This window comes from Procambarus clarkii, chromosome 87 (assembly GCF_040958095.1).
Source record: "Procambarus clarkii isolate CNS0578487 chromosome 87, FALCON_Pclarkii_2.0, whole genome shotgun sequence".
Taxonomy (NCBI): Eukaryota; Metazoa; Arthropoda; class Malacostraca; order Decapoda; family Cambaridae; genus Procambarus; species Procambarus clarkii.
In genome coordinates, this window is record NC_091236.1 from 4721293 (window position 1) to 4739990 (window position 18698).

Genomic DNA, 18698 nt, shown 5'->3' on the forward strand with positions numbered 1-18698 from the left:
GACTCCATGCTGGGGCCACATACTCCAGGATTGGTCTTACATATGTGGTATAGAAGGTTCTGAATGATTCCTTACACAGGTTCCTGAAGGCTGTTCTGATGTTAGCCAGTCTCGCATAATCACACACTCACGTGTGTGTGTGTGTGTGTGTGTGTGTGTGTGTGTGTGTGTGTGTGTGTGTGTGTGTGTGTGTGTGTGTGTGTGTGTGTGTGTGTGTGTGTGTGTGTGTGTGTGTGTGTGTGTGTGTGTGTGTGTGTGTGTGTGTGTGTGTGTGTGTGTGTGTGTGTGTGTGTGTGTGTGTGTGTGTGTGTGTGTGTGTGTGTGTGTGTGTGTGTGTGTGTGTGTGTGTGTGTGTGTGTGTGTGTGTGTGTGTGTGTGTGTGTGTGTGTGTGTGTGTGTGTGTGTGTGTGTGTGTGTGTGTGTGTGTGTGTGTGTGTGTGTGTGTGTGTGTGTGTGTGTGTGTGTGTGTGTGTGTGTGTGTGTGTGTGTGTGTGTGTGTGTGTGTGTGTGTGTGTGTGTGTGTGTGTGTGTGTGTGTGTGTGTGTGTGTGTGTGTGTGTGTGTGTGTGTGTGTGTGTGTGTGTGTGTGTGTGTGTGTGTGTGTGTGTGTGTGTGTGTGTGTGTGTGTGTGTGTGTGTGTGTGTGTGTGTGTGTGTGTGTGTGTGTGTGTGTGTGTGTGTGTGTGTGTGTGTGTGTGTGTGTGTGTGTGTGTGTGTGTGTGTGTGTGTGTGTGTGTGTGTGTGTGTGTGTGTGTGTGTGTGTGTGTGTGTGTGTGTGTGTGTGTGTGTGTGTGTGTGTGTGTGTGTGTGTGTGTGTGTGTGTGTGTGTGTGTGTGTGTGTGTGTGTGTGTGTGTGTGTGTGTGTGTGTGTGTGTGTGTGTGTGTGTGTGTGTGTGTGTGTGTGTGTGTGTGTGTGTGTGTGTGTGTGTGTGTGTGTGTGTGTGTGTGTGTGTGTGTGTGTGTGTGTGTGTGTGTGTGTGTGTGTGTGTGTGTGTGTGTGTGTGTGTGTGTGTGTGTGTGTGTGTGTGTGTGTGTGTGTGTGTGTGTGTGTGTGTGTGTGTGTGTGTGTGTGTGTGTGTGTGTGTGTGTGTGTGTGTGTGTGTGTGTGTGTGTGTGTGTGTGTGTGTGTGTGTGTGTGTGTGTGTGTGTGTGTGTGTGTGTGTGTGTGTGTGTGTGTGTGTGTGTGTGTGTGTGTGTGTGTGTGTGTGTGTGTGTGTGTGTGTGTGTGTGTGTGTGTGTGTGTGTGTGTGTGTGTGTGTGTGTGTGTGTGTGTGTGTGTGTGTGTGTGTGTGTGTGTGTGTGTGTGTGTGTGTGTGTGTGTGTGTGTGTGTGTGTGTGTGTGTGTGTGTGTGTGTGTGTGTGTGTGTGTGTGTGTGTGTGTGTGTGTGTGTGTGTGTGTGTGTGTGTGTGTGTGTGTGTGTGTGTGTGTGTGTAAAATATACACTGAGGACAGGCAGCTTGTGCATGTCTATTCGTTAGGTGTATATCGAGGTCCACCTCCAAGGTCGAACTACTGACCTCCACATTCACCCTGGGCACAAGTAGTCTCGAACCACTAACCCCAGGAGCAGGAGACAGTAGTTCTATTAACTACTTTACCTACAGCATAAAGAAGAATTCCAGAAACAAGAAATGGCAGTTGTTAACTGCTTCTGGAATCCTTCCTCGAATGTAGATGTTGCAAGGTTCTTTGATTATGTAAGTTAACAATAAAGAACTAGATACAAATTAAATGTGTGCTATAAAATATGTGTATGTGACATATATTCATATAAGCACAGACGTTGCGGTATTCAGAGTAAGGACAGTTTTTCCTCAGACCCATGCTCACAGTTCCTAGAAACCAGGACAATTTAGTAATCATGCGAAACTGCGGCATCTCTTACCGAGTCCATTTTGAACAAAAGGTAGTGAACAAAGATATCGAGTACATACAAGCAAAATATATATTCAGGCATTAAGTGTGCAACTTCATCATAGTGAATAATAATAATGGTTCTGTCAACTATGGGTTTCACAATAAACTAAAGGTAACAGGATGAGCATGGGTTGCACAAACTATTGGTAACAGGATGGGTATGGGTTGCACAATAAATTAGGATGAGTGTGTGTGTGTATATTATAAATATATGTGTGTGTGTATATATATATATATGTCGTACCTAGTAGCCAGAACTCACTTTTTGGCCTACAATGCAAGGCCCGATTTGCCTAATAAGCCAAGTTTTCCTGAATTAATATATTTTTTCTAATTTTTTTCTTATGAAATGATAAAGCTACCCATTTCATTATGTATGAGGTCAATTTTTTTTTATTGGAGTTAAAATTAACGTAGATATATGACCGAACCTAACCAACCCTACCTAACCTAACCTAACCTATCTCTATAGGTTAGGTTTGGTTTGGTAGCCGAAAAAGTTAGGTTAGGTTAGGTTAGGTAGGTTAGGTAGTCGAAAAACAATTAATTCAGGAAAACTTGGCTTATTAGGCAAAACGGGCCTTGAATAGTAGGCTGAGAAGTGCGTTCTGGCTACTAGGTACGACATATATATATATATATATATATATATATATATATATATATATATATATATATATATATATATATATATATATATATATATATATATATATATATATATATATATATATATATATATATATATATATGTCGTACCTAGTAGCCAGAACTCACTTCTCAGCCTACTATGCAAGGCCCGATTTGCCTAATAAGCCAAGTTTTCATGAATTAATTTTTTTCGACTACCTAACCTACCTAACCTAACCTAACCTAACTTTTTCGGCTACCTAACCAAACCTAACCTATAAAGATAGGTTAGGTTAGGTTAGGTAGGGTTGGTTAGGTTCGGTCATATATCTACGTTAATTTTAACTCCAATAAAAAAAATTTACCTCATACATAATGAAATGGGTAGCTTTATCATTTCATAAGAAAAAAAATTGAAAAAATATATTAATTCAGGAAAACTTGGCTTATTAGGCAAATTGGGCCTTGAATAGTAGGCCAAAAAGTGAGTTCTGGCTACTAGGTACGACATATATATATATATATATATATATATATATATATGTCGTACCTAGTAGCCAGAACGTACTTCTCAGCCAACTATGCAAGGCCCGATTTGCCTGATAAGCCAAGTTTTACGAATTAATATATTTTCTCTAATTTCTTTCTTATGAAATTATAAAGCTACCTATTTCATTATGTATGAGGTCAATTTTTTTTATTGGAGTTAAAATTAACGTAGATATATGACCGAACCTAACCAACCCTAAATATTCTTTCTTTCAACCTTTCAAATATTCTATCTCTAATGCTAAGTATATTTAATTCTTTCCGCATGTTGAGAACTTTGGTAGTTATAGGACAGCCAAGTATAATTCTGAGTGCTTCATTTTGCATTTTTTCCAGTCTATCAATACTTTTGCCATTCTGCAGGACCAAAGCTGATGCATGATAGTCTATCAGAGACCTTATATACGCTAAATACATCATTCTTGCTATTCTAATATTAACACCATATTTCGGGCTGTACCCCACTACAGTTCTGAGAGCCTTGAGTCTGTCTCTACATTGTTGATGTAACTTATTGACTGCAGTTGAGGTACAAGGGACAGAGACACCAAGGTATTTGAAAGAAGAGACATAGTCTATTGGTATGTTGTCTATCTTAAGTTTTCGTGGTCCACTTTTGCGGTTGCCAATTTGTCTGTTAAATACCTTAGTTTTAGTAGCGTTGATTACAAGACCAAGGCTCTCACAAGCTGTATGTATACAATTTAAGACTGTTTGCATTTTGCGGTGGGTTTTAGTATGTACAAGGATGTCATCTGCATATCTGATAGTGATGTTTGCCGGACTAGTTGGGATTGATTTTAGTAAAGCATTAATTAGAACATTAAACAAGGTAGGACTAAGTACTCCTCCTTGTGGGGTGCCTAGTTGCATTACTTTAGTTTCACTCTTGTAGCCTTGGAACAGCGCAGAGGACTTCCGGTTGGTAAGATAGCCTCGTATCCACTGTAATAAATGTCCCCCTATATCCATTCTCGCTAATTCATACATAATCACTTCCCTATTAGCAATATCAAAGGCATTTTTTAAATCAAGAAATGTTGTGTACTTGTGCCTTTTATCTCCATGAACAGTAAGAAAGGTTGTGATACAGTTGTGTACACTTTTACCATGTGTGAAACCATTGATATCAGGTGACATGTGCTCTTTAACTCTATACAATAATCTATTAAGCACCATTCTCTCAAAGAGAGAATGGTGCTTAGTTGATTGTCTACTATTCTCTCAAAGGTTTTGCACATGCAACTGGTCAGTGAGATGGGACGGAAAGCATCCGGTTGGCCAGGCTTTGGTACAGGTACCGTAAGACTGGTGGTCCATGATACAGGCAACTGCCCAGAGACATAGCTGGCATTAAACAATTCTAATAATGGGTTACCGGGTACACGATGTAGGAGTCTTAGAATATCATAGGTGATACCGTCCTCACCAGGAGCAGTGCTACTGCCCCTGGAGAGGGCTGCATCCAATTCATAATCTGTATATGGAACATCACATTCATCATGTTGCTTGCTCAACATGAAATTTATGAGAGAATTTCTGTCTGTGGACCTCGCCTGCAATTTCTCCCCAGTGCTAGCTGGTAGCATTCCAAGGCTGGAAACCTGAGCCCATTTTGCAATTAACTGATTGGCTTTCTGTAGCGGGTTTGGGTGTGAAACTTGTCTACTATTTTTACCAATAATTTTGTTTATGCCTTTCCAGGCTTTGCCCAGGGGAGTATGCAGGTTAAGTCCACTAACAAAACCCTCCCATTCATTTTGTCTCAGTTCAGTCATTCTCTCCCTTGCCGCTGCAAGCGCGGCCTGAAACAGTTTTAACATTTGAGGAGTTCTAAGGCTCTTATATGCTTTACCTGTCTGTCTAGCAATTGATTTAAGCTCTTTCAGTTTAGCATCATCATAGTACTGGTTGTGTCTGACCTGTTTACCAGTACTTCTTTTTGTTTGGCGTGACTCACTATTTTTGATGGCCTCATAGGTATATGGGTACATCCGGTCTCTTACCCTCGACCGCGTCGGTACCTTTATGGTCAGGAAGCCACGGATATTTACAATGGGGCTCGGTCAGTCAATATGATTCCTTTGACATCACTCAACTTATGTATTCTGTTCTCGCATTGACAATTTGAATGATATCAAGAATATTTTTAATATCTTCTGACATAGATGGTGCTGTAGTTGATTGTTGTTCATGACCTGTCCAGTGGGTCGAGACTGGTCTCATTAGCATCTCTCAGATTAGTGGGAAGAAATTCTTGCTGCAAGAATGTGTGTCCTCAGAGCTAACTAGGGTAACTAGAATACTTATTTCCTAAATAAATACTTTAATTGTAAATATTTGAAAATATATGGTATGTTTCCGAATTTCTGACGATATAAAACATATTGTGGTTTATAATTAAGTTCTTAATAGTGATCCTATCCTGCATCATAATTTACATAATATCTACTTCTGTTTTGTGTATTAAAATGACTACTTTTTATGTTAATTTATTTCTGTAAATGATGATGATGATAAAGTTCAATAAATGTAAGTAAGAACATAAGAATGAAGGTAACTGCAAAAGACTTATTGGCCCATACGAGGCAGCTCCTCGTATGGAGCTGCCTTTGATAAGTAATTACCAAAGAAGGCACCAAGCCGGGAAGGCTGTGTAGCACAATAAAATAAGTCTACTGCTCCTGAAGAGGACGGTATTACTTACAGTTTACTGAGATTAGTCTCACAAGTACCAGGTAATCCACTTTTAGTGTTGTACAGAATGAGTTTAAGTGAAGGAGTATTACCTGATGATTGGACAGTGTCATTGTTCCCATCCCCAAAGCACACTCAGATAATTATAGATCCATATCTCTAACATAATTTTGTCTATTAGCACAGTTTTCGGCGTGAAGGCATTGAGTAGATCTCGGCAATACAAGAAGTTTCAAGCTAAACTTTCTAATATGCTACACTCACCTGAGGTCCGTAGAAGAGCGAAATCTGATTATGCATTTTGGTTCTACAAGGTAGCCAACTCCATCAAAATATTAAATATGTACCCAACTCAATTAACGATTAATCAACCAATTACTCCATGGGATAACTTGGATCTAGCAGTTGATTTTGTAAATGCACCCAAGAAAGATAATGTACCCTCTACATTATTAAAACAGTTAACACTGAAAAGCATCACTGAGAGTACTCAGGGTATGGGTAACGATGTGTATCAGTGCTATACCGACGGTTCTGTAGAAGAAGGTGGACGATGTACCGGATGTGCATGTAATATATTTGAACAATCTTCTCTCGTACATACATGAATGAAGCGCGTCAATGATTGGGCAAGTACAACTCAAACCGAACTTGCAGGCATATACCTTGCCACTGAATTTTTAAAACACAAAGGCAGTCGACTTATATACTGTGATTCGCAGAGTGCACTCCTGGTATTGAACGCACATAGTAGTGACACCCAGAAAATAGTCAGTGATATTCGAATGAATATTTTAGCTGCCAAAGAAAAGAGATTTGAAATTAAATTCCTATGGATACCATCACATGTTGGCATCTCAAGGCATGACACTGTTGATATGCTTGCAAAGACAGCCTGTAGAAAACCAGTGGTAGAAATTTATATGGGTGTTTCATTAGCAGTGACAAAGAGAATACTTAAGCAAACATCTAATGAAAATCTCACCGACCTAACAAATTCACAAAGACCTGAAAATTGTAGCATTAAATATTATGATAGATATCGTGCGGAGACATTCACATACAGGATTAATGGAACAAGAACCCAGCAATGTGATGTTATAGTGGCCATAATACGCTTGGGATATAGACGTATCTGGCAGCTTTCTCAAAACCCAAATGTCGAGTACACAATGTGTCAACTTTGTGAAAGAGAAAATATGCACTCCCTTGAACATTATATTGTAGAATGTCCCATACTGACTGACTTTCGCCCTCCTGGGCTAAGGTATGCTGAACTGTGTAATTACTATTTGAGTACTGGAACACTTGATGATATATTGAACTTGTACCCTAGATTGACCATGTAACGTATCAATTATACAATGAATGTATGTGATGTAACTCTATAACCTGAGCTTGTGAAAGCACCTTAATCACCTTCAGTGATTAAGTGCTTAATTGCACACTAGTTTCTCTATCAGTTATCTCACCTTGTCAGAGTAAAAGAGACAAATATATGTGTATGTATGTGTGCATATATGTATGTATATATATGTATATGTACGCATACGTCTGTGTGTGTATGTGTATAAAGTATATGTGGAAGCTGGTCAGAATTCAATTTCACCTTTGTAAATGGTCACTGCTTGCATCACAAGCGGGGATGTTTCTGGCGGGGGAGAAAGAAACAATTGCGCAGCGCGTCCCGCGGCGTTGCGCGGGCAGTTTGGGGCCGTATAAATACGGGCGCACAACGGGGCTCCGCCTCACTCTGCCTGCCCTCGCCGCTGCCCTCGCAAAACCCCACCCTCCCCCCCTTTTGCAAGCGGCTGCTTTTGTACCCCCGTCATGCTTTGCACAGTTGTCCCGATTGTCTCCCCACTGCATGTGGGAAGGGGGGTGCAGCGCCGGTCCCCAAGTGTCCCGCTGTCCGCAGCTAATACTTTGCCCAGTCTAGGTGCTAGTAAGCCCTACTTGTAGTCACACCCCCTTCTCCTTATCCATTAGGTCTTTTACGGCCTCTTGGCCGGGTACATTACGTGTTATGTGGTCTCTCACTTATTAGTTATTCTTTGTGTCCTGCCTGTTATATCCTAGTGTTATATAATTACTACACATTTGCACTCGGCCTTAATTCTAGTACCAGTTAACCTTTAGGTTTCTGCAGAATTAGTTTCCATGTCACTATAGGCTAAGGTCTCATACTTACTACGGGTGTACCTTTCAAGTTAAATCTAGTCCTTGGAATTGTTACTGTTAATTCTTACTTTATATATTTACTTTATATATTTACTTTATATATTTTAATATAAACGTTATATATTCCTTAAATTATATTTGAAACTTTGAATATTTACATGTTCAATATTAAGTTTTATATAATATCAACTTTGTTAAGTCTATAATATAAACCGTGTTTAATATAAACTTTATATAATTACTTACTTTATGTGAACTTTATATATTTACATGTTCTGCAGAATTTAATCTTCAATAAACTGTAACGCCCCATACTGCCAGTATCTTTCTCCCCCTGGTCAGAAAATGCACGTTAATGACACTATGTAAAAGACACATCGAACACTTTATGTAGGGCATACGTAAATCTGTGTATTTATGTATTTACGTATGTAGCTTAGCCTAGCATTTTAAAAACACTACAATCACCTTATGTGGTTGATTGTTCAATAAATCCCTGAACTATATGTTTAACAAATCTCTAACCCTATCAATGGAGTTAGTTTAGTTCTTATATTATGCACCCTATACCCATCTTGTGGGCGGTAGTGGAAAGGGTTAGAGTCCATGGCGGACTGAAGAAAATGTATATATGCTGGTTAGCATTGTTAATGTGTGGCCACGTCTGTGGTAGAAAATAATACAAAAAATCAAATAAAGGTATTATTGAAACTTTATAGGAAAACATTAAATCCTAAATATATCTTTAATATTATACTTGAAATATTGTATACTTTGCTCTCTCCATCGTACTTCTGCACCTGCTGGCAAGTGGTTCGGTGCAGTGTGCAGGTGATGTTCATTACTGGGTGAGCTGGCAGGTGGTGCTCACCTGCCAGCTCACCCAACGAAAATTTGGTTTTTAATACACTTACACATTTATTGGGTCTTTCCTTCACCTTCATTCAAGCACTAGGGTATTACAGTAAGTGTTTTAATTATAATATTTATTAACGTTATTATTTTTAATTTTTATTATTATTAGTATTATTATTAACAGGAGAGGAGTGTGTGTGTGTGTGGGGGGGGGGGTATAATGGTACACATGTCCACATCCCAATGCCCGCCCTTCCAGGACTGGGGGTGCGGGGGTGTACAATAAACTATACCCACATCCGGCGGCAGCTTGTCGTAGGCGGAAGTGTAGCCTAGACAATTTGTCATGATAATTAGTGATGACTCTTATTTTGATTATGGGTCCGTAATCCAGTTAAGCTTTTATTCTTAATTTATATTACAATGCTGGTAAAATACACTTCTTGATGATGAGTATGGAGTACAAATGAACTCATTGTGTACCCAAGTTCAAGTTCAAGTATGTTTATTGAGATAAGCAATAAATACATCTCGAAGGGATAGAGTAGCTTAGGCTATTTCAACCCCCCTCTAATTCAAGTCCCTCAAGGGGCGCACAAATACTGTGACTACAAATAGACAAATAACATTACAAGAATCCAAACAAGAATTGTGTACCCTATACTCACAGGATGAATATAGGGTACACAATAAACTACCACTCACATCATGGGTATGGGTTGCACAAGAAACTATCGCGCAGAGGATGAATATGGAGAGCAAAGTAAACAAAGATTCACACGATGAGAAAGGGTTGCGCAATGTCCTATGACTCACAGAATGAGTATTAGCTGCACAATAAACTACAGGTCACAGGATAAGTATGGGTTGCACAATAAATTACAGGTCACAGGATGGGTATGGGCTGCACAAACTACCGGTAACAGGATGAGTATGGGATGCACAATAAATTACGGGTCACAGGATGAGTATGGGTTGCACAAACTACTGGTAACAAGATGAGTATGGGATGCACAATAAATTACCGCACAGAGGATGAGTATAGGGTGCACAAACTGGTTGGGTAAATGGAAATGGTTGGGTACATTTCCTTTCACCTAATGCGACTATTCATGTGTCCGGACACCGGCGATTGTGTGGTATTGGCTATTTATTTAACCATAACTTTGCATTCATTTAATAATTATATTAAGATATGTTTTCCTTGAAATGTAGTTACATTATCGTCTACATGGCTTTATTCTGACATAAAGACCTATGGCGTTACTTTGCATATATGCAAAGTAATTATAAAATTGATTGGCTTGTGTGGAGGCCTTCACACTCCCTGAGCGAGCCATCAAGTAACTATAAAAAGGCATATATCTTAACTTTCAATTCAGTTATATTTATGCCAAAGTATTAACATGCAGCTTATATTTATGTCTTTATGATGACATAGAAAACTTCGTTTATTACAATATCTAGATTAAATTAACATTGATCTTCGGAAGGTCATAGTTCCCATATCGGTAAGGAGAGCGTCGGCCATGAAGCCTTGTTTAAAGTATGAATATTTTTCCTCTCTAATAAGGTATAATCTCTGTGATGGATTCACAAAAACTATTTTATATCTGCCTTTCTGATAACATATACAAATATAATCTTTATTTGTGAATATTTGTTAATTAAGCAATATATCAGAGGGCGTGTAGGGTTCGGTGTTCAATGAACGAAAAGGACTGGATCACTGTGTACAGGAGGCTGATATGGCAGCAAACACTCTCCTGGCGACCATATTTCTTGGATAAGTCGCTCCACACAATTGTCGCTTGGACCGTCGACTTCCTATGGCGTCACCTCTCACATATTTACGTCTAATTTCGTTATGAAATTAGATTATTTCAGAGTAAAAATAGGTTTGATCATGTTCTATGTGTAGCACCAACATTATAGTAAGTAAATATACCATATTTCTTCATTACTTTCGTAATGCTAGGACGATTTGGGTAGTTTTGGCCTGATTTGGGGTGATTGGGGTAATTCTATGGACCGAACGCGGAGTGCCGCGAGGCATCGTCGTGGGCGCTTCTCGCCCCCCGAGATGCTCCTCCCTCTCCCTTGAGAGGTAACTTTCAATGAATATTGATTGATTATTTTTACAGTCTAGACTTATGATTAAGATAAGATGTGATTATAATATAATTAGATATAAGATTTAAAGATTATAAGTAGTATTTGAAAGTACCACTGAATCTTATTAAGGATTCGATTTTTAATCCTACCGGATGTTGAATCAATGTTCCAATAGTTTTTTAATTAAGAAGTCCTTCTAGAAGCTTCTGGATCCTTGAGAAATCATGTACAAAGTCACGTAGGCATCAAAAGGGCCCCTGTTGCGTACGTGTTCATGGTGCCATTGTCATCCAGGATCAAGCTATAAAATGAATCTTTAATGATCCTAATGATTTTGATACGATTAGATATGATTTTGATATGATTTAGATATTATACATTTCTTAGATGATTATTAGATATGGTGGGTAAAAATTTCCCACAGAGGGACCCTCCACGGGGGCAAAGAAGGAACAACACGAGGAGAAACATCAGAAATACGAACGGAGAGAGAATCCTGTAGGCGAGATAACCGGACAGAAAGAGGGAGGTGGTGAAGAGGAACAGGAACCGCAGGAGGGGTAAAAGTTAAAGCACGACAGAGGCGAGAGGAAGGATGTTGCAAGGACCGCGCAAGATAGCGAAGACAGTAGCGATCACGGCGGTCCTGGAGAGACAGGAAGCCAGTGTCAACATACAAGCTAAGGATGGGAGTCGAACGAAAGGCACCAGAACTGAGGCGCAACCCAGTATGGTGCAAAGCATCAAGACGGCGAAGAGTAGAAGGAGAAGCAGACGAGTAAGCAGGGCAACCATAATCGAGCTTAGACAGGACGAGAGAGGAATGTAAAGCAAGGAGAGTGCGCCTATCTGCCCCCCAAGAAGTATGGGACAAGACCCGAAGGAGGGTAAGGGCCTTAGAGCACTCAACACGGAGGTAAGAGATATGGGGAGACCAAGACAAACGAGTGTCAAGGAATAACCCCAAAAGCTTCGCGGAATCTTTGTATTCAAGGGGATGACCATAAAGTGACAAAGAGGGACGAAGAACAACCCGTTTCCGCGTAAAAGTCATGGCACAAGTCTTAGAAGTAGAGAACTTGAAGCCATGACCTGTGGCCCAAGACGACACGGCATCAATTGCAAGTTGAAGCCGGCGTTGAAGGAGAGGCGAATCATCACCCTGACAACAAAGGGTAAGATCATCGACATAGAGAGCGGAGAAGACACCAGAAGGAAGAGAGGAAAGAAGACCATTGAGGGCAACAAGAAAAAGAGTAGTGCTCAGAACACTACCCTGGGGCACACCTTCGTATTGCTGAAAAGAGGGAGAGAGAGCGGTACCAAGGCGCACCCGAAAGGAACGACGAGAGAGGAAGCTGCGGAGAAAGAGAGGGAGATGACCACGAAGGCCAAAAGAATGAAGTTGAGATAGGATATGATAACGCCAAGTGGTGTCGTAAGCCTTTTCTAGGTCAAAAAGGACGGCAACAACGGAGGTCTTCGCAGCAAAAGCAGTACGAATATAGACCTCCAAGTTCACCAGGACATCTGTCGTGCTGCGGCACTTGCGGAAACCAAATTGAGAAGGGGAGAGGTGGTGATGGTGTTCCAGGAACCACATCAGACGAACGTTAACCATACGTTCAAAGAGTTTGCAGACACAACTAGTGAGAGCAATAGGGCGAAAGTCCTTAGGGGAAGTACCCAGAGACCCCGGTTTGCGAACAGGGAGGACAACGGCATCGAGCCAGTCCTCAGGGACTGACGACGACTCCCAGATCCGATTATACAGACTCAGTAAATACTGAGACGTGCTCGGAGGGAGATGGCGAAGCATCTCATAATGAATACCATCGGAGCCCGCCGCCGTAGAACCGCAGAGGGCCAGGGCAGAACGAAGTTCAGAGAGAGAGAAGGGATCATTATAGGGAAGCTGAAGATGAGTGCAGAAATCTAAAGGACGAGACTCAAGGACAGGTTTACGAAGAAGGAAAGATTGGGGAAGATGAAGACCAGAGCTAACAGAAGAAAAATGGGAACCCAGTTCGGAAGCGACCTGCAACGGGTCCGCCACAAGAGTATCATGGAGGTGAAGGACCGGTGAAACATCGGGAACGAACTTACCCGCTATCTTGCGGATACGCTTCCAGATCTGGGCCAGAGGGGTCTCGGACGTAATTGTTGAGACATAAGATGCCCAACATTCACGTTTAGCCGTACGGATGGCCCTACGGGCCACCGCACTCGCTTTCCGAAAGAAAAGAAAAGAATCGGTCGTCTGCCTACGGCGGTGCCTCTTCCAGGCTGCACGCTTACAGCGGACAGCCCGAGCACAGTCCGCATTCCACCAGGGAACGCACTTCCGTGGACCCCGAGAGGAAGAGCGAGGAATAGAGCGGAGGGCAGCGTTGAAGACAGTGTCATGAAAAAGGAGGAGAGCGCGAGAGAGAGGCAGAAGGGAGAGGTCAGGGAGAGCAGCACTGAGGGTAAATAGGGTCCAGTCTGCCTTAGCAAACTGCCACCTAGGGAAAGAGAGGGAAGGGCGAAAAGAGAAAAAGGAAACAAGGATGGGGAAATGATCACTTCCATGGAGGTCATCAAGAACCTGCCACGTGAAATCTAAGTAAAGAGAAGAAGAGCAGAGAGAAAGATCAAGACAAGAAAGGGTGCGAGTCCGAGAGTCCAAATGAGTGGGCTCACCAGAATTCAGAAGAGACAGGGAAGAAGAGAGGAGAAACGGCTCAAGGAGGCGACCCCGGGTATTCGTCAGAACGTCACCCCAAAGAGAATGACGACAATTGAAGTCACCCAGCAGGAGCACAGGCTCCGGCAAGGAGTCCAGGAGGTGTTTCAAATCAGGAAGAGAGAGCGGGACACTCGGGGGGAGATAAATGGAACAAACTGTGTACCATTTCCCCACAAAGATACGAGCAGCAGAACAATGGAGAGGCGAAGGAAAAAGTAAAGGAACAAAGGGAACATCAGCCCGAATCAAAAGAGCAGAAGAATTAGAAGCCCCAGCAATGGCTGGGGGGGGGGGGGGGGAGAGAAAGGAATAGCCACGAAAACGACCAGGACGAGCACCAAGCATTGGCTCCTGGAGACAGACACAAAGGGGCGAAAACCGCGAAATCAGAAGTTGGAGTTCGAGGAAATTGGCGTAATAACCTCGAACGTTCCATTGAAGAATGGACAACGACGAGAAGAGAAAGGACAAAAACAGAGAACAAGGAAGAAACAAAGGCGAAAGAGCAACAGAGCACGTTAAAGAATATCAGGGTCGGGATCAGGGTCAGCAAAGTCAGGGTTAGGGGGCATGGGTAAACTGAGCAAAGACGGAGGGAAGGAAACGGGAGAACAGAGCAGAGGTGGGCGGGCAGGGTCTGGAGGAGGAGGAGGAAGAGGAGGAGACAACGGAGAGGAGCCGTCAAGGACAGCAGCAGGAGGAGGGGGAGTAGAAAGAGGGGAGCGCACCCCAGCAAGAGCAGCAACCGAAAGGGAAGCAGGGGCCAAAGAAACCTCCATAGCAGGAACAGGGGGCGCAAGCACTGAAACGGGAGGGGAAGGAGCAACAGAGCCAGAAGGAGGAGCTGAGGAAGAAAGCGAAGCCTTCTTACCCGCCGGGGAAGAGGAAGGAGAGGAGCCAGGCTTACGCTTCTGACTTAAAGAGACCGTGTCCCAGCAACTACGTACCGGGCAACGGATTCCAGTGTCTCAACAGGAGAAGCCGAACGAGAGCACACACGACGGCCGTTAGGAGAGCGATGGACATCCGCCCGCACCGACAGGCGGTGGGGAGAGCCAATAGATGGAGGAAGAGGATGGGAAGGAGGATCGGAGGGGGACGAGGAAGAAGACACAGAAGACACGACAGATCGGGTAGAAGGAAGGGGAACCCCAGACAGTGGACCAGGAGGAGGATCCTTCGGGAGAGAACCCAAAGGAACAGAGGAGGGGGCAGTGGGCGCATCAGGGTCCAAGGCCCGGAAACGGTTGCGAGTCTGAGGAAGGCGGGAAGGACGAGGAGAGGAAGAGCGCAACACGCGAGCATAAGAGATATTAGCATAAGGCGGGAGCCGGCGAACCTGGCGCCTCGCCTCAGGAAAAGATAAACGCTCCCGGTGCTTCAGGTTGAGGACGGCTGCCTCAAGCTTGTAATGGACACACGCACGGGAGAAGGTAGGATGGGCCTCACCGCAGTTGAGGCAACGAGCCTGGGGAGAAGTGCACTCCGACTTAGAGTGACCTTCGCCACCACACAAAGGACAGAGAGAGACAGTCCCGGAGCAGCGGAGGGCACCATGCCCAAACCTCCAGCACTTGTTGCAGAGCCGAGGAGAAGGAATGTACTCCTGGACAGAGCACCTGGCACCAGCAAGAATGACAGAGGGTGGAAGGGTCCTACCATCAAAGGTAATCTTCACAACCCGGAGGGGTTGACGGCGACTACCACAGAGGGGGACGAGTAAACGTGTCCACCTGGAGAATAGAATGGCCCTGGGCAGCGAGGATATGGCGAATATCGTCGTGGCAGTCGCGCAGGTCCCGAACACCGGTTGCAACATGGGGCGGGAGCAAAATAGTGCCAACACTGGCATTCAATTGAGCGTTCTTCGAGACCCGAACGGGGGCTCGCCAAGGCAGGATAAGGCAGCCAAGCGGGAAGCAGCATCCTGAGAAGGAGCAGCAACGACACGTGTACCGAGACGAGTGGGGTTGAAAGTAATGGAGGCATCCACGGAATCAATAAGATGTCAATGAAGGGAGAAATCGTCAGGAGGCGCAGAATCAAGAGGGAGGAGATCAAAATATTTGGCCCACGAAGCGGGACCAAACAAGGCTTGATAGGTAGCAGAACTGGAAGGAATCGAGCGAGGGCGGCCGTGACGAGGACGGCGGTGAGAACCCCCAGAGAGAGAGGGGTTAAAAGGCGCAGTAGTTACAACTAGAGAAGGAGCCGCGCCAGGGGACGAGGTAGTCACCACTGGGGGCTTGGGGCTCGACCCAACCACAGAGGAGGGAGGGGAGCCAGGGGAAGGAGTCAGAGAGGCCAAAGGAGGAGCAAGGTCGGGGCCCAATGCAGCGGAGGCTACAGAGCCCGGTCTTCCAATACGGACCGACTCGGGGGCTTGGTCGCCCACCCCAGGAGCCTGAAAAGGTAAGCCAGAAGCAGCCGAAACAGGGGTTATCATCTTGACGAAATTAAGAATTCACTCACGAATGTGCCCCCACACCCACCATGGAGCCACAATTAGAGGCAGGACACCCAACAAGAAGCTATCGCCGATCTTGTCGGGGCCTCCTAGGGGTGCGTCGTGAGTATACGCCCCACAAACGCCACCTTAAGAAACCGACAGTCCGTCGAGATCGGGTTCAGTGACGAAGTGGGGATTGACAATAAAAGGTTCCCCTCGCTCTCGACGTCGGGTACTGCAGTTCTACGGGTGCATGAGTATGCCTCCTCAAGCACCCAGGCGTCAAAATAGAAGAAGTCCATGGAAGAACCAGAACGAGCAAAAGGTCGGCAGGAAACGGCAAGCAGATAGGAGAAGAGGGGGGAGTAAAACGAAACAGAAGGAAAAGGAAAAGGTGCCCAGCAGAATTGGAGAGGACGGCAGCAGGAGTACAAGGCTAGAAAAGGACAGAGGACTGTCCTAAGGAGCATCACACTCCAGCAGCCGCCCACGAAGCCCCCACACGGCGACAACGAGCTGAGCGGGGAGGGGGTGTCAGGTGTAGAATCCAGATTGAGTTCAAAGTATTTAGTCCATGTAGCAGGACCAAACAAGGCGTGGAATGTATTAGCATTGGAAGGAACCATGCGAGCGCATCTGTTGGGGGGTTGGCGTCAATCACCCCCCAGTAAGAGGGGGGAGGGGAGGGATTATAAAAGGTGCAGTTGTCACAATGATAGAAGTCACTCCAGGTGATGAGGTGGTCACCAATGGGGGCTTGGGGCTCAACTCTACCACAGAGAAGGGAGGGTCAAAGGAGTAGCTTGGTCTGGGCCCAAAGTAACAGGGGCTACAGAGCCCAATCATCCAACACAGTCCGACTCGACTCGGGGGCTTGGTCGCCCACCCCACGTGCCCGGGAAGTTACAAAAGGATTATTCAGCGACATAGAAACAAGGAGGTAATAATTACATTCACGAATGAGCCCCCATACCCACCATGGAGCCACAATTAGAGGATAGGACACCCAACAAGAGAAGACAAGCCGGGGCCCCTCCAGGGGTGCATCGTGAGTATACGCCTCGCAATTGCCCCCTTAACCCTTAAACTTTGCATGGAATATATACACAGTATATATATATATATACGACCGGAGTAACATGTCCCACCGTGTGCATGGCATACATATACGACATAAGGTGTTGGCCACGATTCAAATGGCCACGGCTACACGGGGTTCACATCAACTTCCTCAGGGCTCTCGTAAACAGACGCCATGTTTAAACAAAATCGTCGGGCAACATTCTCTGGTGTGAGAGTCATAGTACTGTATGAGCAACCAAGGCTGGCACATGCAGCATGAGCTAACAGCACTGCTGTTCAACTTGTGACCACAGCATCGCCTAAACATGACAAAATAAATATGTAACGGCTATTATTTAGCAATGACAGTATTACAGATGACCCCTGACTGTGATAAACACAACCAGGATTGTGATAATAGCAGAATTGTTGTGATAATTAGCGCTGTGTGGGATTAGTAATGCCGAGGGAGGGAGGTAGCATCATCTGCTGAATCTGAGTGGCCACCTGTTGTCTGCACTCACCATACCAGCTCAGTGGTTCTCTATGGTGAACACAAATGTAGATACTTATATGTAACATGCGTATTAGTATAATAACAGCAAAAAGGAGTATGTTGAGAGGAGCTATTTGGGTGATGGAAGTAGCATCGTCTGCATACTGTGTAAAGGGTGGCCACTATGCTCTTTGGGCACCATACCAGCTTAGTTGTACAGTTATGGTGAATAAAACATGTAGATATTTATATGTAACGTTTGTACATATATAGTGTAATAACACCACAAACATTGTTGGGAAGAATAGTGCATCTGGCCTTGAACCAGTGAGGGAGGCAGCAGCCAGCCGAGTGTGGCGACGTTTCTTACATTGCCTGAACCCACCATACCAGCTTAGTTGTACAGTTATGGTGAATAAAACATGGAGATACTTATATATAACATCTGTATATAGTGAATAAAAGCAAAAAAAAGTATGGTGGGAGGAGAATGTTGGCTAGTGTGTTGTTGAGATAGGGAGTGGCGGAGAATGGCTGGCTGGCTGGTGTGGCAGCCACTCATTGCTTTTTGACTCACCATACCAACTTAGTGGTTCATTATGGTGAACAAAAACATGCAGATACTTATATATAACCTGTGTATATAGTGTAATAACAACAAAACTGTTTGTTTGTTGTTTTACAAACATAAAAATGTAATCACTAATATGCACACCATACTTTTGAGTATAGCAATGATTCACCCCTTTTATTATATAAATATATCACACTACACACTATTGAATATTACTACTGCAAAACAACTAAGAAAAAAATCAGACATTGAAATAATTAGGTAATATCTTTGTAGCAACTTCCACCTGACACCTGTGGCGGGGCTGACCGCTTCAGAGACGCTTCCTCTGTCACTGTCTACATTTTTCCAGACTTTCAAGGCCCGAGGCCAGGCTTTACTTGTGAGAGTTTGGTCCACCAGGCTGTTGCTTGGAGTGGCCCACAGACCCACATACCCACCACAGC